The 27,329-nt window shown below is 42.6% G+C and overlaps 1 long non-coding RNA gene across 1 annotated transcript; it reads left to right on the top strand.

The window, feature by feature from the left end:
• The first annotated feature begins 59 nt into the window (after positions 1-59).
• Positions 60-26,034, top strand: LOC115149666 (uncharacterized). The gene is made up of 4 exons (XR_003866921.1): positions 60-98; positions 804-920; positions 22,063-22,173; positions 25,987-26,034. It is a non-coding gene; the product is annotated as an uncharacterized LOC115149666 (long non-coding RNA).
• The last annotated feature ends 1,295 nt before the right edge of the window (positions 26,035-27,329 follow it).

Raw genomic sequence — 27,329 nt, 5'->3', positions numbered from 1 at the left:
GGCCCTGCCTCTAAAATGCATCTCTCTGGGGAGAGAGAGGAGGGGGGCCCTGCCTCTAAAATGCATCTTTCTGGGGGACATGACACCAAAGCTAAGAGGTAAGATGACAATTTTATGAAGAATTGATTTTGTTTATTTCCTAAATAAATAGCTATATTTTAAGGTGAATGCACTTACTGTAAATCTCTCTGGATAAGAGCATCTGCTAAATCAGGGGTTCTCAATCCGGGGTCTGCGGAGGTACTGCAGGGGTTCTGCAGGAAGCTCGGGGAGTGGTGGTGTATCCAGGGAGAAAACTAAAATAATATTCTGAAATGTCATTGTGGTCTTATGTTCCCATCTATTGGAATTATTTAGCAACTGCAGTAGTGCTGAAAAAATGTATTTCTTACTAAAGTAGTAATTACTGAGAATTACTAGTTATTTTTTATCACTTACAATCATAAAATAACAACTTATACCATAACAAACAATTAAACTGACATAAACCAAAATCACTATATATGTAGTTATTTAGTTAATTACTCAAATTGAGCCGGTCGGTCACATTTGAGAGTGAGGGAGATATATAACATTTTGCATAAAAAAACATGATTTTTGTCTCTCTGAAATGAAACCATCAAGTGATAGATTTTAAACAAATCCTTGTCTGTGAGAGATGTAATAATTAATACATAATTTCTATAAACAATAAAAGCTCATTTCTGTAAAGTGATATGTTGCGTTTTGGAACTCTTCTTATGTTTCCCCATCTGAGATCAGAGTAGATGAGAGATGTAATGTTTGTCTCTGTTGTGTTGAAGACCAATAAAGCAGGAGAGACCAGCCTCCCCTGTACCCAGCTGTGTGTCCATGAAGAGTGACTGGTCTATGGTTACACCTATATACTTTAGAGAGGGAGACTTTTCTACTGAACAAAGGTAAGAAGAACTCATGGGTCATGGTCAGTGAGTTAAACAACACTGTCTCTAGTCATTTCTCCTCTCCCATTTTCCCATTTATTTTGGTTGTTTTCATAATCCATAGGCTAATCCTTTAGTCCATTTATATAGTCCTAAAACAATATTAAACAAACACAACGTTCCCTCCGTGTGTGTGTGTGTGTGTGTGTATGTGTGTGTGTGTGTGTGTGTGTGTGTGTGTGTGTGTGTGCACTCCCTGGATGAAGAGATATAATCTCTATCCTGATTGCCTAGTCACTTTTACCCCTACCTACATGTACATATTACCTCAATTACCTAAACTACCTGGTACCCCTGCACATTGACTCAGTACTGGTACTCCTTATAGTCTCATTATTACCTCAACTACCTGGTACCCCTGCACATTGACTCAGTACTGGTACTCCTTATAGTCTCATTATTACCTCAACTACCTGGTACCCCTGCACATTGACTCAGTACTGGTACTCCTTATAGAGTCATTATTACCTCAACTACCTGGTACCCCTGCACATTGACTCAGTACTGGTACTCCTTATAGTCTCATTATTACCTCAACTACCTGGTACCCCTGGACATTGACTCAGTACTGGTTCTCCTTATAGTCTCATTATTACCTCAACTACCTGGTACCCCTGCACATTGACTCAGTACCGGTACTCCTTATAGTCTCATTATTACCTCAACTACCTGGTACCCCTGCACATTGACTCAGTACCGGTACTCCTTATAGTCTCATTATTACCTCAACTACCTGGTACCCCTGCCCATTGACTCAGTACTGGTACTCCTTATAGCCTCATTATTATTACCTCAACTACCTGGTACCCCTGCACATTGACTCAGTACTGGTTCTCCTTATAGTCTCATTATTACCTCAACTACCTGGTACCCCTGCACATTGACTCAGTACTGGTACTCCTTACAGTCTCATTATTACCTCAACTACCTGGTACCTCTGCACATTGACTCAGTACTGGTACTCCTTATAGTCTCATTATTACCTCAACTACCTCGTACCCCTGCACATTGACTCAGTACTGGTACTCCTTATAGTCTCATTATTACCTCAACTACCTGGTACCCCTGCACATTGACTCAGTACTGGTACTCCTTACAGTCTCATTATTACCTCAACTACCTGGTACCCCTGCACATTGACTCAGTACTGGTACTCCTTATAGTCTCATTATTAGCTCAACTACCTGGTACCCCTGCACATTGACTCAGTACTGGTACTCCTTATAGCCTCATTATTACCTCAACAACCTGGTACCCTTGCACATTGACTCAGTACTGGTACTCCTTACAGTCTCATTATTACCTCAACTACCTGGTACCCCTGCACATTGACTCAGTACTGGTACTCCTTATAGTCTCATTATTACCTCAACTACCTGGTACCCCTGCACATTGACTCAGTACTGGTTCTCCTTATAGTCTCATTATTACCTCAACTACCTGGTACCCCTGCACATTGACTCAGTACTGGTACTCCTTATAGTCTCATTATTACCTCAACTACCTGGTACCCCTGCACATTGACTCAGTACTGGTACTCCTTATAGTCTCATGATTACCTCAACTACCTGGTACCCCTGCACATTGACTCAGTACTGGTACTCCTTATAGTCTCATTATTACCTCAACTACCTGGTACCCCTGCACATTGACTCAGTACTGGTACTCCTTACAGTCTCATTATTACCTCAACTACCTGGTACCTCTGCACATTGACTCAGTACTGGTACTCCTTATAGTCTCATTATTACCTCAACTACCTCGTACCCCTGCACATTGACTCAGTACTGGTACTCCTTATAGTCTCATTTTTACCTCAACTACCTGGTACCCCTGCACATTGACTCAGTACTGGTACTCCTTACAGTCTCATTATTACCTCAACTACCTGGTACCCCTGCACATTGACTCAGTACTGGTACTCCTTATAGTCTCATTATTAGCTCAACTACCTGGTACCCCTGCACATTGACTCAGTACTGGTACTCCTTATAGCCTCATTATTACCTCAACAACCTGGTACCCTTGCACATTGACTCAGTACTGGTACTCCTTACAGTCTCATTATTACCTCAACTACCTGGTACCCCTGCACATTGACTCAGTACTGGTACTCCTTATAGTCTCATTATTACCTCAACTACCTGGTACCCCTGCACATTGACTCAGTACTGGTTCTCCTTATAGTCTCATTATTACCTCAACTACCTGGTACCCCTGCACATTGACTCAGTACTGGTACTCCTTATAGTCTCATTATTACCTCAACTACCTGGTACCCCTGCACATTGACTCAGTACTGGTACTCCTTATAGTCTCATGATTACCTCAACTACCTGGTACCCCTGCACATTGACTCAGTACTGGTACTCCTTATAGTCTCATTATTACCTCAACTACCTGGTACCCCTGCACATTGACTCAGTACTGGTACTCCTTATAGTCTCATTATTACCTCAACTACCTGGTACCCCTGCACATTGACTCAGTACTGGTACTCCTTATAGTCTCATTATTACCTCAACTACCTGGTACCCCTGCACATTGACTCAGTACTGGTACTCCTTATAGTCTCATTATTACCTCAACTACCTGGTACCCCTGCACATTGACTCAGTACTGGTACTCCTTATAGTCTCATTATTACCTCAACTACCTGGTACCCCTGCACATTGACTCAGTACTGGTACTCCTTATAGTCTCATTATTACCTCAACTACCTGGTACCCCTGCACATTGACTCAGTACTGGTACTCCTTATAGAGTCATTATTACCTCAACTACCTGGTACCCCTGCACATTGACTCAGTACTGGTACTCCTTATAGTCTCATTATTACCTCAACTACCTGGTACCCCTGGACATTGACTCAGTACTGGTTCTCCTTATAGTCTCATTATTACCTCAACTACCTGGTACCCCTGCACATTGACTCAGTACCGGTACTCCTTATAGTCTCATTATTACCTCAACTACCTGGTACCCCTGCACATTGACTCAGTACCGGTACTCCTTATAGTCTCATTATTACCTCAACTACCTGGTACCCCTGCCCATTGACTCAGTACTGGTACTCCTTATAGCCTCATTATTATTACCTCAACTACCTGGTACCCCTGCACATTGACTCAGTACTGGTTCTCCTTATAGTCTCATTATTACCTCAACTACCTGGTACCCCTGCACATTGACTCAGTACTGGTACTCCTTACAGTCTCATTATTACCTCAACTACCTGGTACCTCTGCACATTGACTCAGTACTGGTACTCCTTATAGTCTCATTATTACCTCAACTACCTCGTACCCCTGCACATTGACTCAGTACTGGTACTCCTTATAGTCTCATTATTACCTCAACTACCTGGTACCCCTGCACATTGACTCAGTACTGGTACTCCTTACAGTCTCATTATTACCTCAACTACCTGGTACCCCTGCACATTGACTCAGTACTGGTACTCCTTATAGTCTCATTATTAGCTCAACTACCTGGTACCCCTGCACATTGACTCAGTACTGGTACTCCTTATAGCCTCATTATTACCTCAACTACCTGGTACCCTTGCACATTGACTCAGTACTGGTACTCCTTACAGTCTCATTATTACCTCAACTACCTGGTACCCCTGCACATTGACTCAGTACTGGTACTCCTTATAGTCTCATTATTACCTCAACTACCTGGTACCCCTGCACATTGACTCAGTACTGGTTCTCCTTATAGTCTCATTATTACCTCAACTACCTGGTACCCCTGCACATTGACTCAGTACTGGTACTCCTTATAGTCTCATTATTACCTCAACTACCTGGTACCCCTGCACATTGACTCAGTACTGGTACTCCTTATAGTCTCATGATTACCTCAACTACCTGGTACCCCTGCACATTGACTCAGTACTGGTACTCCTTATAGTCTCATTATTACCTCAACTACCTGGTACCCCTGCACATTGACTCAGTACTGGTACTCCTTATAGTCTCATTATTACCTCAACTACCTGGTACTCCTGCACATTGACTCAGTACTGGTACTCCTTATAGTCTCATTATTACCTCAACTACCTGGTACCCCTGCACATTGACTCAGTACTGGTACTCCTTATAGTCTCATTATTACCTCAACTACCTGGCACCCCTGCACATTGACTCAGTACTGGTACTCCTTATAGTCTCATTATTACCTCAACTACCTGGTACCCCTGCACATTGACTCAGTACTGGTACTCCTTATAGTCTCATTATTACCTCAACTACCTGGTACCCCTGCACATTGACTCAGTACTGGTTCTCCTTATAGTCTCATTATTACCTCAACTACCTGGTACCCCTGCACATTGACTCAGTACTGGTACTCCTTATAGTCTCATTATTACCTCAACTACCTGGTACCCCTGCACATTGACTCAGTACTGGTACTCCTTATAGTCTCATTATTACCTCAACTACCTGGTACCCCTGCACATTGACTCAGTACTGGTTCTCCTTATAGTCTCATTATTACCTCAACTACCTGGTATCCCTGCACATTGACTCAGTACTGGTACTCCTTATAGTCTCATTATTACCTCAACTACCTGGTACCCCTGCACATTGACTCAGTACTGGTTCTCCTTATAGTCTCATTATTACCTCAACTACCTGGTACCCCTGCACATTGACTCAGTACTGGTACTCCTTATAGTCTCATTATTACCTCAACTACCTGGTACCCCTGCACATTGACTCAGTACTGGTGCTCCTTATAGTCTCATTATTACCTCAACTACCTGGTACCCCTGCACATTGACTCAGTACTGGTACTCCTTATAGTCTCATTATTACCTCAACTACCTGGTACCCCTGCACATTGACTCAGTACTGGTTCTCCTTATAGTCTCATTATTACCTCAACTACCTCGTATCCCTGCACATTGACTCAGTACTGGTACTCCTTATAGTCTCATTATTACCTCAACTACCTGGTACCCCTGCACATTGACTCAGTACTGGTACTCCTTATAGTCTCATTATTACCTCAACTACCTGGTACCCCTGCACATTGACTCAGTACTGGTACTCCTTATAGCCTCATTATTACCTCAACTACCTGGTACCCCTGCACATTGACTCAGTACTGGTACTCCTTACAGTCTCATTATTACCTCAACTACCTGGTACCCCTGCACATTGACTCAGTACTGGTACTCCTTATAGTCTCATTATTACCTCAACTACCTGGTACCCCTGCACATTGACTCAGTACTGGTACTCCTTATAGTCTCATTATTACCTCAACTACCTGGTACCCCTGCACATTGACTCAGTGCTGGTACTCCTTATAGTCTCATTATTACCTCAACTACCTGGTACCCCTGCACATTGACTCAGTACTGGTACTCCTTATAGTCTCATTATTACCTCAACTACCTGGTACCCCTGCACATTGACTCAGTACTGGTACTCCTTATAGTCTCATTATTACCTCAACTACCTGGTACCCCTGCACATTGACTCAGTACTGGTTCTCCTTATAGTCTCATTATTACCTCAACTACCTCGTATCCCTGCACATTGACTCAGTACTGGTACTCCTTATAGTCTCATTATTACCTCAACTACCTGGTACCCCTGCACATTGACTCAGTACTGGTTCTCCATAGTCTCATTATTACCTCAACTACCTGGTATCCCTGCACAATGACTCAGTACTGGTACTCCTTATAGTCTCATTATTACCTCAACTACCTGGTACCCCTGCACATTGACTCAGTACTGGTACTCCTTATAGTCTCATTATTACCTCAACTACCTGGTACCCCTGCACATTGACTCAGTACTGGTACTCCTTATAGTCTCATGATTACCTCAACTACCTGGTACCCCTGCACATTGACTCAGTACTGGTACTCCTTATAGTCTCATTATTACCTCAACTACCTGGTACCCCTGCACATTGACTCAGTACTGGTACTCCTTATAGTCTCATTATTACCTCAACTACCTGGTACCCCTGCACATTGACTCAGTACTGGTACTCCTTATAGTCTCATTATTACCTCAACTACCTGGTACCCCTGCACATTGACTCAGTACTGGTACTCCTTATAGTCTCATTATTACCTCAACTACCTGGTACCCCTGCACATTGACTCAGTACTGGTACTCCTTATAGTCTCATTATTACCTCAACTACCTGGTACCCCTGCACATTGACTCAGTACTGGTACTCCTTATAGTCTCATTATTACCTCAACTACCTGGTACCCCTGCACATTGACTCAGTACTGGTACTCCTTATAGAGTCATTATTACCTCAACTACCTGGTACCCCTGCACATTGACTCAGTACTGGTACTCCTTATAGTCTCATTATTACCTCAACTACCTGGTACCCCTGGACATTGACTCAGTACTGGTTCTCCTTATAGTCTCATTATTACCTCAACTACCTGGTACCCCTGCACATTGACTCAGTACCGGTACTCCTTATAGTCTCATTATTACCTCAACTACCTGGTACCCCTGCACATTGACTCAGTACCGGTACTCCTTATAGTCTCATTATTACCTCAACTACCTGGTACCCCTGCCCATTGACTCAGTACTGGTACTCCTTATAGCCTCATTATTATTACCTCAACTACCTGGTACCCCTGCACATTGACTCAGTACTGGTTCTCCTTATAGTCTCATTATTACCTCAACTACCTGGTACCCCTGCACATTGACTCAGTACTGGTACTCCTTACAGTCTCATTATTACCTCAACTACCTGGTACCTCTGCACATTGACTCAGTACTGGTACTCCTTATAGTCTCATTATTACCTCAACTACCTCGTACCCCTGCACATTGACTCAGTACTGGTACTCCTTATAGTCTCATTATTACCTCAACTACCTGGTACCCCTGCACATTGACTCAGTACTGGTACTCCTTACAGTCTCATTATTACCTCAACTACCTGGTACCCCTGCACATTGACTCAGTACTGGTACTCCTTATAGTCTCATTATTAGCTCAACTACCTGGTACCCCTGCACATTGACTCAGTACTGGTACTCCTTATAGCCTCATTATTACCTCAACTACCTGGTACCCTTGCACATTGACTCAGTACTGGTACTCCTTACAGTCTCATTATTACCTCAACTACCTGGTACCCCTGCACATTGACTCAGTACTGGTACTCCTTATAGTCTCATTATTACCTCAACTACCTGGTACCCCTGCACATTGACTCAGTACTGGTTCTCCTTATAGTCTCATTATTACCTCAACTACCTGGTACCCCTGCACATTGACTCAGTACTGGTACTCCTTATAGTCTCATTATTACCTCAACTACCTGGTACCCCTGCACATTGACTCAGTACTGGTACTCCTTATAGTCTCATGATTACCTCAACTACCTGGTACCCCTGCACATTGACTCAGTACTGGTACTCCTTATAGTCTCATTATTACCTCAACTACCTGGTACCCCTGCACATTGACTCAGTACTGGTACTCCTTATAGTCTCATTATTACCTCAACTACCTGGTACTCCTGCACATTGACTCAGTACTGGTACTCCTTATAGTCTCATTATTACCTCAACTACCTGGTACCCCTGCACATTGACTCAGTACTGGTACTCCTTATAGTCTCATTATTACCTCAACTACCTGGCACCCCTGCACATTGACTCAGTACTGGTACTCCTTATAGTCTCATTATTACCTCAACTACCTGGTACCCCTGCACATTTACTCAGTACTGGTACTCCTTATAGTCTCATTATTACCTCAACTACCTGGTACCCCTGCACATTGACTCAGTACTGGTTCTCCTTATAGTCTCATTATTACCTCAACTACCTCGTATCCCTGCACATTGACTCAGTACTGGTACTCCTTATAGTCTCATTATTACCTCAACTACCTGGTACCCCTGCACATTGACTCAGTACTGGTTCTCCATAGTCTCATTATTACCTCAACTACCTGGTACCCCTGCACATTGACTCAGTACTGGTACTCCTTATAGTCTCATTATTACCTCAACTACCTGGTACCCCTGCACATTGACTCAGTACTGGTTCTCCTTATAGTCTCATTATTACCTCAACTACCTGGTACCCCTGCACATTGACTCAGTACTGGTACTCCTTATAGTCTCATTATTACCTCAACTACCTGGTACCCCTGCACATTGACTCAGTACTGGTTCTCCTTATAGTCTCATTATTACCTCAACTACCTGGTATCCCTGCACATTGACTCAGTACTGGTACTCCTTATAGTCTCATTATTACCTCAACTACCTGGTACCCCTGCACATTGACTCAGTACTGGTTCTCCTTATAGTCTCATTATTACCTCAACTACCTGGTACCCCTGCACATTGACTCAGTACTGGTACTCCTTATAGTCTCATTATTACCTCAACTACCTGGTACCCCTGCACATTGACTCAGTACTGGTACTCCTTATAGTCTCATTATTACCTCAACTACCTGGTACCCCTGCACATTGACTCAGTACTGGTTCTCCTTATAGTCTCATTATTACCTCAACTACCTGGTATCCCTGCACATTGACTCAGTACTGGTACTCCTTATAGTCTCATTATTACCTCAACTACCTGGTACCCCTGCACATTGACTCAGTACTGGTTCTCCTTATAGTCTCATTATTACCTCAACTACCTGGTACCCCTGCACATTGACTCAGTACTGGTACTCCTTATAGTCTCATTATTACCTCAACTACCTGGTACCCCTGCACATTGACTCAGTACTGGTACTCCTTATAGTCTCATTATTACCTCAACTACCTGGTACCCCTGCACATTGACTCAGTACTGGTACTCCTTATAGTCTCATTATTACCTCAACTACCTGGTACCCCTGCACATTGACTCAGTACTGGTTCTCCTTATAGTCTCATTATTACCTCAACTACCTCGTATCCCTGCACATTGACTCAGTACTGGTACTCCTTATAGTCTCATTATTACCTCAACTACCTGGTACCCCTGCACATTGACTCAGTACTGGTACTCCTTATAGTCTCATTATTACCTCAACTACCTGGTACCCCTGCACATTGACTCAGTACTGGTACTCCTTATAGCCTCATTATTACCTCAACTACCTGGTACCCCTGCACATTGACTCAGTACTGGTACTCCTTACAGTCTCATTATTACCTCAACTACCTGGTACCCCTGCACATTGACTCAGTACTGGTACTCCTTATAGTCTCATTATTACCTCAACTACCTGGTACCCCTGCACATTGACTCAGTACTGGTACTCCTTATAGTCTCATTATTACCTCAACTACCTGGTACCCCTGCACATTGACTCAGTGCTGGTACTCCTTATAGTCTCATTATTACCTCAACTACCTGGTACCCCTGCACATTGACTCAGTACTGGTACTCCTTATAGTCTCATTATTACCTCAACTACCTGGTACCCCTGCACATTGACTCAGTACTGGTACTCCTTATAGTCTCATTATTACCTCAACTACCTGGTACCCCTGCACATTGACTCAGTACTGGTTCTCCTTATAGTCTCATTATTACCTCAACTACCTCGTATCCCTGCACATTGACTCAGTACTGGTACTCCTTATAGTCTCATTATTACCTCAACTACCTGGTACCCCTGCACATTGACTCAGTACTGGTTCTCCATAGTCTCATTATTACCTCAACTACCTGGTACCCCTGCACATTGACTCAGTACTGGTACTCCTTATAGTCTCATTATTACCTCAACTACCTGGTACCCCTGCACATTGACTCAGTACTGGTACTCCTTATAGTCTCATTATTACCTCAACTACCTGGTACCCCTGCACATTGACTCAGTACTGGTTCTCCTTATAGTCTCATTATTACCTCAACTACCTGGTACCCCTGCACATTGACTCAGTACTGGTACTCCTTATAGTCTCATTGTTACCTCAACTACCTGGTACCCCTGCACATTGACTCAGTACTGGTTCTCCTTATAGTCTCATTATTACCTCAACTACCTGGTATCCCTGCACATTGACTCAGTACTGGTACTCCTTACAGTCTCATTATTACCTCAACTACCTGGTATCCCTGCACATTGACTCAGTACTGGTACTCCTTATAGTCTCATTATTACCTCAACTACCTGGTACCCTTGCACATTGACTCAGTACTGGTTCTCCTTATAGTCTCATTATTACCTCAACTACCTGGTACCCCTGCACATTGACTCAGTACTGGTACTCCTTATAGTCTCATTATTACCTCAACTACCTGGTACCCCTGCACATTGACTCAGTACTGGTACTCCTTATAGTCTCATGATTACCTCAACTACCTGGTACCCCTGCACATTGACTCAGTACTGGTACTCCTTATAGTCTCATTATTACCTCAACTACCTGGTACCCCTGCACATTGACTCAGTACTGGTACTCCTTATAGTCTCATTATTACCTCAACTACCTGGTACCCCTGCACATTGACTCAGTACTGGTACTCCTTATAGTCTCATTATTACCTCAACTACCTGGTACCCCTGCACATTGACTCAGTACTGGTTCTCCTTATAGTCTCATTATTACCTCAACTACCTCGTATCCCTGCACATTGACTCAGTACTGGTACTCCTTATAGTCTCATTATTACCTCAACTACCTGGTACCCCTGCACATTGACTCAGTACTGGTTCTCCATAGTCTCATTATTACCTCAACTACCTGGTACCCTGCACATTGACTCAGTACTGGTACTCCTTATAGTCTCATTATTACCTCAACTACCTGGTACCCTTGCACATTGACTCAGTACTGGTACTCCTTATAGTCTCATTATTACCTCAACTACCTGGTACCCCTGCACATTGACTCAGTACTGGTACTCCTTATAGTCTCATTATTACCTCAACTACCTGGTACCCCTGCACATTGACTCAGTACTGGTACTCCTTATAGTCTCATTATTACCTCAACTACCTGGTACCCCTGCACATTGACTCAGCACTGGTTCTCCTTATAGTCTCATTATTACCTCAACTACCTGGTACCCCTGCACATTGACTCAGTACTGGTACTCCTTATAGTCTCATTATTACCTCAACTACCTGGTACCCCTGCACATTGACTCAGTACTGGTTCTCCTTATAGTCTCATTATTACCTCAACTACCTGGTATCCCTGCACATTGACTCAGTACTGGTACTCCTTATAGTCTCATTATTACCTCAACTACCTGGTACCCCTGCACATTGACTCAGTACTGGTACTCCTTATAGTCTCATTATTACCTCAACTACCTGGTACCCCTGCACATTGACTCAGTACTGGTACTCCTTATAGTCTCATTATTACCTCAACTACCTGGTACCCCTGCACATTGACTCAGTACTGGTACTCCTTATAGTCTCATTATTACCTCAACTACCTGGTACCCCTGCACATTGACTCAGTACTGGTACTCCTTATAGTCTCATTATTACCTCAACTACCTGGTACCCCTGCACATTGACTCAGTACTGGTTCTCCTTATAGTCTCATTATTACCTCAACTACCTCGTATCCCTGCACATTGACTCAGTACTGGTACTCCTTATAGTCTCATTATTACCTCAACTACCTGGTACCCCTGCACATTGACTCAGTACTGGTTCTCCATAGTCTCATTATTACCTCAACTACCTGGTACCCCTGCACATTGACTCAGTACTGGTACTCCTAATAGTCTCATTATTACCTCAACTACCTGGTACCCCTGCACATTGACTCAGTACTGGTACTCCTTATAGTCTCATTATTACCTCAACTACCTGGTACCCCTGCACATTGACTCAGTACTGGTTCTCCTTATAGTCTCATTATTACCTCAACTACCTGGTACCCCTGCACATTGACTCAGTACTGGTACTCCTTATAGTCTCATTATTACCTCAACTACCTGGTACCCCTGCACATTGACTCAGTACTGGTTCTCCTTATAGTCTCATTATTACCTCAACTACCTGGTATCCCTGCACATTGACTCAGTACTGGTACTCCTTATAGTCTCATTATTACCTCAACTACCTGGTACCCCTGCACATTGACTCAGTACTGGTTCTCCTTATAGTCTCATTATTACCTCAACTACCTGGTACCCCTGTACATTGACTCAGTACTGGTACTCCTTATAGTCTCATTATTACCTCAACTACCTGGTACCCCTGCACATTGACTCAGTACTGGTACTCCTTATAGTCTCATTATTACCTCAACTACCTGGTACCCCTGCACATTGACTCAGTACTGGTACTCCTTATAGTCTCATTATTACCTCAACTACCTGGTACCCCTGCACATTGACTCAGTACTGGTACTCCTTATAGTCTCATTATTACCTCAACTACCTGGTACCCCTGCACATTGACTCAGTACTGGTTCTCCTTATAGTCTCATGATTACCTCAACTACCTGGTACCCCTGCACATTGACTCAGTACTGGTACTCCTTATAGTCTCATTATTACCTCAACTACCTGGTACCCCTGCACATTGACTCAGTACTGGTACTCCTTATAGTCTCATTATTACCTCAACTACCTGGTACCCCTGCACATTGACTCAGTACTGGTTCACCTTATAGTCGCATTATTACCTCAACTAACTGGTACCCCTGCACATTGACTCAGTACTGGTACTCCTTATAGTCTCATTATTACCTCAACTACCTGGTACCCCTGCACATTGACTCAGTACTGGTTCTCCTTATAGCCTCATTATTACCTCAACTACCTGGTACCCCTGCATATTGACTCAGTACTGGTACTCCTTATAGTCTCATGATTACCTCAACTACCTGGTACCCCTGCACATTGACTCAGTACTGGTACTCCTTATAGTCTCATGATTACCTCAACTACCTGGTACCCCTGCACATTGACTCAGTACTGGTACTCCTTATAGTCTCACTATTACCTCAACTACCTGGTACCCCTGCACATTGACTCAGTACTGGTACTCCTTATAGTCTCATTATTACCTCAACTACCTGGTACCCCTGCACATTGACTCAGTACTGGTACTCCTTATAGCCTCATTATTACCTCAACTACCTGGTACCCCTGCACATTGACTCAGTACTGGTACTCCTTATAGTCTCATTATTACCTCAACTACCTGGTACCCCTGCACATTGACTCAGTACTGGTACTCCTTATAGTCTCATTATTACCTCAACTACCTGGTACCCCTGCACATTGACTCAGTACTGGTTCTCCTTATAGTCTCATTATTACCTCAACTACCTGGTACCCCTGCACATTGACTCAGTACTGGTACTCCTTATAGTCTCATTATTACCTCAACTACCTGGTACCCCTGCACATTGACTCAGTACTGGTACTCCTTATAGTCTCATTATTACCTCAACTACCTGGTACCCCTGCACATTGACTCAGTACTGGTACTCCTTATAGTCTCATTATTACCTCAACTACCTGGTACCCCTGCACATTGACTCAGTACTGGTACTCCTTATAGTCTCATTATTACCTCAACTACCTGGTACCCCTGCACATTGACTCAGTACTGGTTCTCCTTATAGTCTCATGATTACCTCAACTACCTGGTACCCCTGCACATTGACTCAGTACTGGTACTCCTTATAGTCTCATTATTACCTCAACTACCTGGTACCCCTGCACATTGACTCAGTACTGGTACTCCTTATAGTCTCATTATTACCTCAACTACCTGGTACCCCTGCACATTGACTCAGTACTGGTTCACCTTATAGTCGCATTATTACCTCAACTAACTGGTACCCCTGCACATTGACTCAGTACTGGTACTCCTTATAGTCTCATTATTACCTCAACTACCTGGTACCCCTGCACATTGACTCAGTACTGGTTCTCCTTATAGCCTCATTATTACCTCAACTACCTGGTACCCCTGCATATTGACTCAGTACTGGTACTCCTTATAGTCTCATGATTACCTCAACTACCTGGTACCCCTGCACATTGACTCAGTACTGGTACTCCTTATAGTCTCATGATTACCTCAACTACCTGGTACCCCTGCACATTGACTCAGTACTGGTACTCCTTATAGTCTCACTATTACCTCAACTACCTGGTACCCCTGCACATTGACTCAGTACTGGTACTCCTTATAGTCTCATTATTACCTCAACTACCTGGTACCCCTGCACATTGACTCAGTACTGGTACTCCTTATAGCCTCATTATTACCTCAACTACCTGGTACCCCTGCTATTGACTCAGTACTGGTACTCCTTATAGTCTCATTATTACCTCAACTACCTGGTACCCCTGCACATTGACTCAGTACTGGTACTCCTTATAGTCTCATTATACCTCAACTACCTGGTACCCCTGCACATTGACTCAGTACTGGTACTCCTTATAGTCTCATTATTACCTCAACTACCTGGTACCCCCTGCACATTGACTCAGTACTGGTTCTCCTTATAGTCTCATTATTACCTCAACTACCTGGTACCCCTGCACATTGACTCAGTACTGGTACTCCTTATAGTCTCATTATTACCTCAACTACCTGGTACCCCTGCACATTGACTCAGTACTGGTACTCCTTATAGTCTCATTATTACCTCAACTACCTGGTACCCCTGCACATTGACTCAGTACTGGTACTCCTTATAGTCTCATTATTACCTCCACTACCTGGTACCCCTGCACATTGACTCAGTACTGGTACTCCTTATAGTCTCATTATTACCTCAACTACCTGGTACCCCTGCACATTGACTCAGTACTGGTTCTCCTTATAGTCTCATTATTACCTCAACTACCTCGTATCCCTGCACATTGACTCAGTACTGGTACTCCTTATAGTCTCATTATTACCTCAACTACCTGGTACCCCTGCACATTGACTCAGTACTGGTTCTCCATAGTCTCATTATTACCTCAACTACCTGGTACCCCTGCACATTGACTCAGTACTGGTACTCCTAATAGTCTCATTATTACCTCAACTACCTGGTACCCCTGCACATTGACTCAGTACTGGTACTCCTTATAGTCTCATTATTACCTCAACTACCTGGTACCCCTGCACATTGACTCAGTACTGGTTCTCCTTATAGTCTCATTATTACCTCAACTACCTGGTACCCCTGCACATTGACTCAGTACTGGTACTCCTTATAGTCTCATTATTACCTCAACTACCTGGTACCCCTGCACATTGACTCAGTACTGGTTCTCCTTATAGTCTCATTATTACCTCAACTACCTGGTATCCCTGCACATTGACTCAGTACTGGTACTCCTTATAGTCTCATTATTACCTCAACTACCTGGTACCCCTGCACATTGACTCAGTACTGGTTCTCCTTATAGTCTCATTATTACCTCAACTACCTGGTACCCCTGCACATTGACTCAGTACTGGTACTCCTTATAGTCTCATTATTACCTCAACTACCTGGTACCCCTGCACATTGACTCAGTACTGGTACTCCTTATAGTCTCATTATTACCTCAACTACCTGGTACCCCTGCACATTGACTCAGTACTGGTACTCCTTATAGTCTCATTATTACCTCAACTACCTGGTACCCCTGCACATTGACTCAGTACTGGTACTCCTTATAGTCTCATTATTACCTCAACTACCTGGTACCCCTGCACATTGACTCAGTACTGGTTCTCCTTATAGTCTCATGATTACCTCAACTACCTGGTACCCCTGCACATTGACTCAGTACTGGTACTCCTTATAGTCTCATTATTACCTCAACTACCTGGTACCCCTGCACATTGACTCAGTACTGGTACTCCTTATAGTCTCATTATTACCTCAACTACCTGGTACCCCTGCACATTGACTCAGTACTGGTTCACCTTATAGTCGCATTATTACCTCAACTAACTGGTACCCCTGCACATTGACTCAGTACTGGTACTCCTTATAGTCTCATTATTACCTCAACTACCTGGTACCCCTGCACATTGACTCAGTACTGGTTCTCCTTATAGCCTCATTATTACCTCAACTACCTGGTACCCCTGCATATTGACTCAGTACTGGTACTCCTTATAGTCTCATGATTACCTCAACTACCTGGTACCCCTGCACATTGACTCAGTACTGGTACTCCTTATAGTCTCATGATTACCTCAACTACCTGGTACCCCTGCACATTGACTCAGTACTGGTACTCCTTATAGTCTCACTATTACCTCAACTACCTGGTACCCCTGCACATTGACTCAGTACTGGTACTCCTTATAGTCTCATTATTACCTCAACTACCTGGTACCCCTGCACATTGACTCAGTACTGGTACTCCTTATAGCCTCATTATTACCTCAACTACCTGGTACCCCTGCACATTGACTCAGTACTGGTACTCCTTATAGTCTCATTATTACCTCAACTACCTGGTACCCCTGCACATTGACTCAGTACTGGTACTCCTTATAGTCTCATTATTACCTCAACTACCTGGTACCCCTGCACATTGACTCAGTACTGGTTCTCCTTATAGTCTCATTATTACCTCAACTACCTGGTACCCCTGCACATTGACTCAGTACTGGTTCTCCTTATAGTCTCATTATTACCTCAACTACCTGGTACCCCTGCACATTGACTCACTACTGGTACTCCTTATAGTCTCATTATTATTATTTTCTTGTGTTACTATTACCTCTTTTTTGAGCAAATTTCTTGTACTTTTTAACTGCATTGTTGGGAAAGTGCTCTATGAGTAAGCATTTCATGGTAAAGTTTACACCTGTTGTATTCGGCGCATGTGAGAAATACAATTTGATGCTCCTTGGCAGAAACACGTCTCGTGCATGTTCGGATGTTGAAGCCCGGTGGCTAGGAAAAACTCCCTAGAAAGGCAGGAGCCTAGGAAGAAACCAAGAGAGGAACCAGGCTCTGAGGGGTGGCCAGTCCTCTTCTGGCTGTGCTGGTTGAGATTATAACAGAACATGGCCAAGATGTTCAAACATTCATAGATGACCAGCAGGGTCTAATAATATTTACAGTGGTTGTAGAGGGTGCAACAGGTCAGCACCTCAGGAGTAAATGTCAGTTGGCAGAGAGAGAGAGAGGAGAGAGAGAGAGAGAGAGAGAGAGAGAGAGAGAGAGAGAGAGAGAAATTTAGACTTCTGTTGGAACATATATCGATACTGATAGGATCTAAAGAAGGGGATCGCTGCTGGGGAGACTGAACATCTACCTCCCAGCTTAACATCTTGATTCGTCCTCTCTGAATAAACCTATTTTTCTCCCCTGATTTGCTTTGGAGTTTTTGTTATTTACATTTACATTTACATTTAAGTCATTTAGCAGACGCTCTTATCCAGAGCGACTTACAAATTGGTGCATTCACCTTATGTTATTGAGGAATAACATAAGTTGTTAACATTAATTAGTTCACAATACTGACCACAGATCAGCTTCTATAAACACCTATGGCTGCAAATATTGAGGTGGCTTATTCTAATGTTTACACATAAAAAATTCACAAAATCACAGATTTAGCACATCATTGGGCACATGTTATAAAACATATTGAGACAAACTACAGACAGTAGCCTACAAGTAGCAAAATAGAACTCAATATATTGATTTCTCTGAGAAAGGCAGATATATATTATTACTGTATAAAACCTAGCAGTATTACTGATTTCTCTGAGAAAGGCTGTAACGGTCATCGTATGTAGTAGACCAAGGCGCAGCGGGTTGAGTGCTCATTTTTATATTTTATTTAGAACACTTAATAAACAAGGAGCAGGAACAGGACGTACTGGGCTGACTCACTGGAAGCCTGGTGCGTGGGGCTGGTACTGGAGGTATCAGACTGGAGACATGCACCCCAAGGCTAGTGCGAGGAGCAGGAACTGGATATACTGGGCCCTGAATCCGTACTGGAGGTCTGGAGCACACAACCCCTACTGACTGCGTACTCAATCGAGCAAGGCACTTGTGAGGGGCTGGAATCACTCTCACCGGACTGTTCGTGCGCATGGGCGAGATCGTGCACACTTCTGATCCTCTGCTCCCCATAATAAGCACGGGGAGTTGGCTTAGGGCTCACCCTTGGCCCAGCCAAACTACCCGTGTGCCCCCCCCAAAAAAAATTATTGGGGGTACCTCTCGTGCTTCCCCAATCGGCACGTATCGAGCCTCATACCGGCGCTGCCTTGGCTGCCTCTATCTCCTCCGGTGGGCGACGATATTCACCAGCCTGGTGCCATGGTCCAGCCCCGTCCAGGATCTCCTCCTATGTCCAAGTTTCCAGATAGTCCACATAATTCCTCTGTTGCTCCTTACCCCGCTGCTTGGTCCATTTGTGGTGGGAAGTTCTGTAACGGTCATCGTATGTAGTAGACCAAGGCGCAGGGGGTTGAGTGCTCATTTTTATATTTTATTTAGAACACTTAATAAACAAAACAAGAAAACGTACGAACGAACAGTATTGCAGGCTAACACAGCAGTGCAACAAAAACTTCCCACAAGGGATGTGAAAACAGGGCAACCTAAGTATGACTCTCAATCAGCAACAATGATGTACAGCTGTTCCTGATTGAGAGCCATACCAAGCCAACACAAAGAAATACACAACATAGATAGATCATAGAAATACACAACATAGAACATAACCAAAACCCCGGAATACTCTAAACAAACACCCCTCTACATAAACACATATCCTAATAAACCCCAAACCACATAAAACAAACACCCCCCTGCCACATCCTGACCAAACTACAATAATAAATAACCCCTTTACTGGTCAGGATGTGACAAAGGCAGATACTTATTATTACTGTGTAAAACCTAGCAGTACTGCTGATTTCTCTGAGAGTGAGGCAGATATATATTATTACTGTATTAAACCTAGCAGTACTACTGATTTCTCTGAGAGGCAGATATATATTATTACTGTGTTAAACCTAGCAGTACCACTGATTTCTCTGAGAGGCAGATATATATTATTACTGTGTTAAACCTAGCAGTACTACTGATTTCTCTGAGAGTGAGGCAGATATATATTATTACTGTGTAAAACCTAACAGTACTACTGATTTCTCTGAGAGTGAGGCAGATATATATTATTACTGTGTTAAACCTAGCAGTACTACTGATTTCTCTGAGAGGCAGATATATATTATTACTGTATTATACCTAGCAGTACTACTGATTTCTCTGAGAGTGAGGCAGACTCAGTAGCCTTGGTTTCTCAAACGATCGCCTGGTTCACCAACTACTTCTCTGACAGAGTTCAGTGTGTCAAATAGGAGGGCCTACTGTCTGGACCTCTGGCAGTCTCTATGGGGGTACCACAGAGTTCAATTCTTGGGCCAACTCTTTTCTCTGTATACATAAATGATGTCGCTCTTGCTGCTGGTGAATCTCTGATCCACCTCTACGCAGACAACACCATTCTGTATACTTCTGGCCCTTCTTTGGACACTGTGTTAACAACCCTCCAGACGAGCTTCAATGCCATACAGCTCTCCTTCCGTGGCCTCCAACTGCTCTTAAATACAAGTAAAACTAAATGCATGCTCTTCAACCGATCGCTGCCTGCACCTGCCCACCTGTCCAGCATCACTTCTCTGGACGGTTCTAACTTAGAATTTGTGGACAACTACAAATACCTAGGTGTCTGGTTAGACTGTAAACTCTCCTTCCAGGCTCACATCAATCATCTCCAATCCAAAGTGAAATCTAGAATTGGCTTCCTATTTCGCAACAAAGCATCCTTCACTCATGCTGCCAAACATACCCTCGTAAAACTGACCATCCTACCAATCCTCGACTTCGGCGATGTCATTTACAAAATAGCCTCCAATGCCCTACTCAACAAACTGGATGCAGCCTATTGCAGTGCCATCCGTTTTGTCACCAAAGCCCCATATACTACCCACCACTGCAACCTGTACGCTCTCGTTGGCTGGCCTTCGCTTCATAATCATCGCCAAACCCACTGGTTCCAGGTCATCTACAAGACCCTGCTAGGTAAAGTCCCCCCTTATCTCCGCTCACTCTTCACCATAGCAGCACCCACCTGTAGCACGCACTCCAGCAGGTATATCTCTCTGGTCACCCCTAAAGCCAACTCCTCCTTTGGTCGTCTCTCCTTCCAGTTCTCAGCTGCCAATGACTGGAACGAACTACAAAAATCTCTGAAACTGGAAACACTTATCTCCCTCACTAGCTTTAAGCACCAGCTGTCAGAGCAGCTCACAGATCTCTGCACCTGTACATAGCCCATCTTTAATTTAGCCCAAACTATTACCTCTTCCCCTACTGTATTTATTTATTTTATTTATTTTGCTCCTTTGCACCATATTATTTATATTTTAACTTTGAACTTTCTTCAAACTACAAATCTACCATTCCAGTGTTTTTCTTGCCATACTTTATTTACTTTGCCACCATGGCATTTTTTGACTTTACCTCCATTATCTCACATCATTTGCTCACATTGTATATAGTCTTATTTTTTTCTACTGCATCATTGATTGTATGTTGTTTTACTCCATGTGTAACTCTGTGTTTTTGTATGTTGTCGAACTGCTTTGCTTTATCTTGGCCAGGTCGCAATTGTAAATGAGAACTTGTTCTCAACTTGCCTACCTGGTTAAATAAAGGTGAAATAAAATAAAATAAAGATATGTAGCATTTAAGAAAAAAACATGATTATTTGTCTCTCTGAATCCCATGCCGTGATTAGATAGTGGAAATAAACACCAATCTTTTTCATAATTTCTTTAAACAATAAAAGCTAATTTACCAACATTTCTGAAAATGGATATATAGCGTTTTGCTTATAATACCATTAGTACTCCAACAGTTGCAATGTTGTATTTTAATTTAAAAAATAGGTCATAAAATGCGGAACACCTGCAAAATGCAGAGCATAGGCTGGAAAACACTGATCTAAAGCCTTTAGGATTTTCAGCAATGCACTGTGGGGACACTGTGGGGACAGACATAAATCTTTTGCCATGTTTTATTAACTATCTCTGACCTAATATCAGTGACATGACATCATCATCTATAGTCTAGATTAAACCAGAGACTGAAGGTCTGTTTCTGTTGTGTTGAAGCCCAATCCATCAGGAGAGACCAGACTCACCCAGCTCTCTGTCCATGAATAGTGATGGGTCTATGGACATGTTTTATGATTGCGAAGATGGAGACTTTTCTGCATTTACAGGGTAAGTAGTACTCATGGTACATACCAGGTATCTATTCACAGAGCGACAGCAGTCTGGCCATTATGACTCCACTCTATGATACTGCCAATTACATGCACCAAGGGAGACATATCTTCAATCACAGAGTAAATACTCATGGTATATACCAGGTACCTAATCACAGAGTAAATACTCCTGGTATATACCAGGTATCTAAACACAGAGTAAATACTCATGGTATATACCAGGTATCTAAACACAGAGTAAATACTCATGGTATATACCAGGTATCTAAACACAGAGTAAATACTCATGGTATATACCAGGTATCTAAACACAGAGTAAATACTCATGGTATATACCAGGTACCTAATCACAGAGTAAATACTCCTGGTATATACCAGGTATCTAAACACAGAGTAAATACTCATGGTATATACCAGGTATCTAAACACAGAGTAAATACTCATGGTATATACCAGGTATCTAAACACAGAGTAAATACTCATGGTATATACCAGGTACCTAATCACAGAGTAAATACTCCTGGTATATACCAGGTACCCTATCACAGAGTAAATACTCCTGGTATATACCAGGTATCTAACACAGAGTAAATACTCATGGTATTGATACAAATAGCGTGTTTGTGTTCAAAATGTTAAACACATGTTCTACAAATCCCAGGCCACAAAACAGACAAGGTTTTAAAAATCTAACTTTTAAAAGTTTATATTCTGTTAACTCATACCCACATAATGTTGTTGACACGTCCTTTACTCATATTTATGGCCATTGCATAGATTGGAGAAAAATACTTCAAAAACCCCACCTCAAACTTGAACCTCAATCTGACCGTTTAAAAAACGTTGCTATTTCCTCGTAGAACATGATGTCGTGTTGGCTCTTTGGCAGAGCTGACCAATCAGCGGTCTATTTATGAGAATATTTGTAATGATCGTTATACGCCCACAGCATTCTGTTGTTGGGGTACGCCCACACCATTCCCATTCAGCATACTGTCCGGACCTCTGGCAGTCTCTATGGGGGTGCCACAGGGTTCAATTCTCTGGCCGACTCTTTTCTCTGTGTACATCAATGATGTCGCTCTTGCTGCTGGTGATTCTCTGATCCACCTCTACGCAGATGACACCATTCTGTATACATCTGGCCCTTCCTTGGACACTGTGTTAACTAACCTCCAGATGACAAGCATCACTACTCTGGACAGTTCTGACTTAGAATATGTGGACAACAACAAATACCTAGGTGTCTGGTTAGACTGTAAACTCTCCTTCCAGACTCACATTAAGCATCTCCAATCCAATTTCACAACAAAGCATCCTTCACTCATGCTGCCAAACATACCCTCGTAAAACTGACCATCCTACCAATCTTCGACTTTGGCGATGTCATCTATAAAATAGCCTCCAACACTCTACTCAACAAATTGGATGCAGTTTATCACAGTGCCATCCATTTTTGTCACCAAAGCCCCATATACTACCCACCACTGCGACCTGTATGCTGTTGTAGGCTGGCCCTCACTACATATTTGCCGACAAACCCATTGGCTCCAGGTCATCTGTAAGTCTTTGCTAGGTAAAGCCACGCCTTATCTCAGCGCACTGGTCACCATAGCAACACTCACCCGAACAATGCGCTCCAGCAGGTATATTTCACTGGTCATCCCCAAAGTCAACACTTCCTTTGGCCACCTTTCCTTCCAGTTCCCTGCTGCCAGCCAATGACCGGAACGAATTAAAAAAATCACTAAAGCTGGAGACATATATCTCCCTCACTAACTTTAAGCATCAGCTGTCAGAGCAGCTTACCGATCACTGAACCTGTACACAGCCCATCTGTAAATAGCCCACCCAACTACCTCATCCCCATATTGTTTTTTTTTGCACCCCAGTATCTCTACTTCCACATCATCATCTGCACATCTATCACTCCAGTGTTAATGCTAAATTGTAATTATTTCTCCACTATGGCCTATTTATTGCCTACCTCCCTAATCTTACTACATTTGCACACACTGTACGTAGATTTTTCTATTGTGTTATTGACTATACGTTTGCTAATCCCATGTGTAAGTCTGTGTTGTTGTTTTTGTCGCACTGCTTTGCTTTATCTTGGCCAGGTCGCAGTTGTAAATGAGAACTTGTTCTCAACTGGCCAACCTGGTTAAAGAAAGGTGAAATAAAATTAAAAATTAAAACTTAATACCAGAAGGAAAACTATTTCACTCATATTTTAATACAGATTTCATATAAATATGGAAACACTGAACAGTTACTTTGAAGGTTTTTAGCTCAATCATCTGAGCTAGAGTTTACGAACACAGAACATAAGACCAACACATAAACAAACTTAGTCCCAGATATAAATCAAATAAAATTGTATTGGTCACATACACATGGTTAGCAGATGTTATTTACAATGACAGCCTAGGAACAGTGGGTTAACTGCCTTGTTCAGGGGCAGATTTTTACCTTGTCAACTCAGGGATCCCATCTAGCAATCATTTGGTTACTGGCCCAGCGCTTTAACCACGAGGTTACCTGCCACCACAGACATACATGGTATTACATGTTATACATAATTATTATACATAAATATTATACATAAATCATTGTCAAATGCACAAGACATACTGTTGCATGTAGGTCTATATTATTTATGGATTGATTATATAGAAATATAAAACATTATTTTTAACTACTCCAAAGCATTTACATGTGGAGCAGGAACCACTGACTCGCTGCATTATTCTATAGTATTATCAAGACACCTGCTGTTAACTCTTAACTACTTAGGACAGCTCACCAGGTGTCCTAAATATCTGCCGACTAGGTGGGACTAGAGACTTCATGCATTGTTTTAATTTATGCCCATAACTGTAAAATGTCTTTATTCTCAGCACTTATACGACCAATTTTCTACTCTGAGACGCTTTGTGAATATGGGCCCAGATCTCAAAATATTGTTATAAAAAAAGTAGAATTTTTGTTTACATAATAATAAAAAATGAATATTACTAATGTAACCCACTGTATAGACTGGGTTTAGTGTTGTGTTGCACTGCTCATGTCCGCCTTCTGGAACTGTCCGCATCCACGTACGGTGTGGCGCCAAGCATATTGTCCGGTTACGCGCAGAGTTGGCTGAGGTGATCTTGCGGAACAACGATAGAGTTCACTACAGTGTTGTAACACCAAAGTTTGTTGTTCAATTTGCTTTTTGCTTTACGGTCAGGGACAGTACAAGTGTAGTCAGATCCTTTTCACTCTCTATCCTCGTTTCAATTTGTGGTTCACCAGATTCGTCATCATCCTCGAGACGAGGGACAGACAAACGACCTGCTAGCTAGCCAAGCTAGTCGGTACAGCTCGGTAAGCTAGCTAGCTACTCTACCAGCAGCATCCTAGTTATCCTAGCTAGTCGGTACAGCTAGGTAAGCTAGCTAGCGACTCTACCAGCAGCATCCTAGTTATCCTAGCTAGTCAGTATAGCTCGGTAAGCTAGCTAGCTACTCTACCAGCAGCATCCTAGTTATCCTAGCTAGTCGGTACATCTAGGTAAGCTAGCTAGCTACTCTACCAGCAGCATCCTAGTTATCCTAGCTAGTCGGTACAGCTCGGTAAGCTAGCTAGCTACTCTACCAGCAGCATCCTAGTTATCCTAGATACCACTACATCATCATCTGCATTTCTTGTATCTCTGTCTGTCTCTCTGTCTGTCTCTGTCTCTGTCTGTCTGTCTCTGTCTGTCCGTACTCACTCACTCACTCCCTGGATGAGGAGATGTAATGTCATGTTTTGTCCACAGAAACCAACAGGAGAGATCAGAGTCAGAGATTCTCAGTGGTCAGTCTTCCCAGAGTCATCAAACAGACCTGGACTCTATATTCAGTGTATGTGGTCCTGTTGTGTACATTTGTTTTTGTTTACCTCAAGTAAAGTTGATCTGTCAATCATTCATTATTGTGTCAATGAGAAAGCATTTCTTCTCTTGCTTAACTTATTTACTTGATTTATTTCAGTTGCTTGAAGAGAAAATGATGACATTTGTGAAGAACGAGCTGAAGATGTTCAAGAGGATTCTTAGTCCAGAACTACCAGAAGGCTTTGAGAGTCAGAAGCAGGATGAGGAAGTGGTGGATGCTGAAGATGAGAAGCAGGAGAGCAGTGCCAGAGAGGGGGCTCTGAAGATCACACTGCACGTCCTGAGGAAAATGAACCAGAAGGAGCTCGCTGACACACTGGAGAAAAGTAAGATCTGTCTGCCTCATGTTGAATGCTGTTTTATAACATTTAAAAGCTGTAGCTAAAGTACAGCTAAAGTAGCTGTGTAACTCAATGATATTGTAGCAGCCTTAACACAACACCTAGTGGCCTCATCAAGTAGCAGCAGGGATGTGTTGTGTTGATTAATTTAGAGAGAGAGAGAGAGACAACATTAATTATACCATCAATAATACCAATAATAATATAATCAGTCACACCATTCTGTAATGCATTATGAAAACATTTACACATTTACACTGTCGTGTCTTTGGGCACCATTAACTTGAAGACATGTTTATCAATTAACTCCCTGTAATTATTATCACGCGATTAAACTGATTAATCGTTTAATTGTAATTAACTAGGAGGTCGGGGCACCAAGGAAAATATTCAGATTACAAAGCTATAATTTTCCTAATATAACTTTCCTATATTATAACATTATATATTATATTATAGCATAGGCCGATTATCTTCTGGTTTAAATGATGTATTTTACCTCGCGCGAAGTCTCATTCCAAACGTCGTAAATTGTTGTATCTGCACGAATCCAGCCTTTACTAAGTCATCCATACATCAATTGTCTTAAAATCATTTATTTACTAAACTAAGTAATTCACAGAAAGCATACAAACAGTAATTATCGTCACAAAGAATTGGTAGAGTAAGGTGCCCTAGTGGGCTAAACAGGCATGGCTGGTGTCTTGTTAAACAAAGGGTCATAAAGGGCAGCTGAGGAGGCACACAGAGTTCATTAATATTAACAATTGATATGCTAATCCTTTGTACATGAACGCTCACTAATTCGGGAACAATCGCAATCAATATATATTTACACTCAGTGTGTCGTCGGGATCCTTGTTGGAGAGTTCTTGTCCTGTTGGA

Source organism: Salmo trutta, chromosome 15 (assembly GCF_901001165.1).
Source record: "Salmo trutta chromosome 15, fSalTru1.1, whole genome shotgun sequence".
Taxonomy (NCBI): domain Eukaryota; kingdom Metazoa; phylum Chordata; class Actinopteri; order Salmoniformes; family Salmonidae; genus Salmo; species Salmo trutta.
This window is presented reverse-complemented; position numbering and strand designations above follow the sequence as displayed.